At 42.4% G+C, this 1,370-nt stretch overlaps 1 pseudogene; it reads right to left on the bottom strand.

Annotated features, from left to right (window-relative positions):
* Positions 1-265: 265 nt before the first annotated feature.
* Positions 266-1,006, bottom strand: LOC125171742 (translationally-controlled tumor protein-like; annotated as a pseudogene).
* Positions 1,007-1,370: the final 364 nt, after the last annotated feature.

Genomic DNA, 1,370 nt, shown 5'->3' with positions numbered 1-1,370 from the left:
CACTAGCTTCTCCAGGACACTACACAGGATGGACTTAAATATGTATTAAGCTAAGAGGCATTCTCTCAAATGAGTTTAAATGCATTTTATTTTTAGACAACCTACATGACATTGTTTTTTTTTCTTGAAAGAAATGCCTCTGCTCCAAATAAGTCAAGGTCAAAAATAACTGAAGATGGCATCAGTCCGCTTTGCCTAAGTTGTGAGGTGTTGTGAGGATGAAGGGTAGCGGCTGGTTATGACAACAAAGTCACAGCCAAATTTGTTAACTGTTTTCCATTTCTAAACCATCCTTAAAGAAAATCTTAAATAGGGTCGCACCATCCTCATGGTAGTCCAGCCTAGCAGCCATGCCATCTGGAGTCATGTTTTGACCAATGAAGAACCAGTATTTTTTTTTTTTTTGAAATTACCAAAGATGTGCTTAATGTGTTCCATAGCCCCTGTCGTAAAAGGTTTTACTCTTTCCGGCCTCTGTTCTTCAAGTTTGCCTTTGATTGATTTCATGTAGTCTTTGAGGTACTTCTTTTTTTTTTTTTAATGTTTATTTATTTTTGAGACAGAGAGAGACAGAGCATGAACAGGGGAGGGTCAGAGAGAGAGGGAGGCACAGAATCCGAAGCAGGTTCCAGGTTCTGAGCTGTCAGCACAGAGCCCGACGTGGGCCTCGAACTCACAGACCACGAGATCATGACCTGAGCTGAAGTCAGACGCTTAACTGACTGAGCCACCCAGGCGCCCCTGAGGTACTTCTTATAGGCTTCTTTTGTGAAGCTGGTTTCCTGCAAGTAATGGTTCATGACGACATGAACACCAGTGACTACTGTGTTTTCAGTAGAGTTTTTAGCACCATCATTTCCCCCAATGAGCAAGTCATCAATGTTACCCTCTGTCCTACTCACCCTTTTCCCTCCACCTGTAGGCACAGCCCATGGCCCATCTTCCGGATCTTACAGATATTGTAGAACATCTCATCATGGCTGATGAGGTCTGGTTATGTGATCATGACCGTGGCTGAAGAGAGATGATGGAGGCACTAGCTCAGCAGGAGCTGGGAGCTCTGAGGGAGCGTGGTTCTCCCAGAGCAGCCCTTGGGGAGAAGAGGGAGCAGGCAGAAAAGAGAGTGACAAAAGTTTTGATGAATGTTTACATCCACATAACCAGCACCTTAATCATGATATAGACTATTTCCATCACATCTGAACATTCTTCCTGAACCTTTCTCTGTAAACCTACAGAAGGAACCATTGTTCTGATTTCTATCATAATAGCTTAATTTTGCTTATCTTGACTTTCAGATAAATGGAATTAGCCAATATGTTCAATATTGTGTCTGGCATCTTTTACTAAGCATGTTTTTGAGATTCATC

This window comes from Prionailurus viverrinus, chromosome C1, assembly GCF_022837055.1.
Source record: "Prionailurus viverrinus isolate Anna chromosome C1, UM_Priviv_1.0, whole genome shotgun sequence".
Classification (NCBI taxonomy): domain Eukaryota; kingdom Metazoa; phylum Chordata; class Mammalia; order Carnivora; family Felidae; genus Prionailurus; species Prionailurus viverrinus.
The sequence above is the reverse complement of the archived record's forward strand: the minus strand, read 5'-3'. Positions and strand labels throughout refer to the sequence as shown.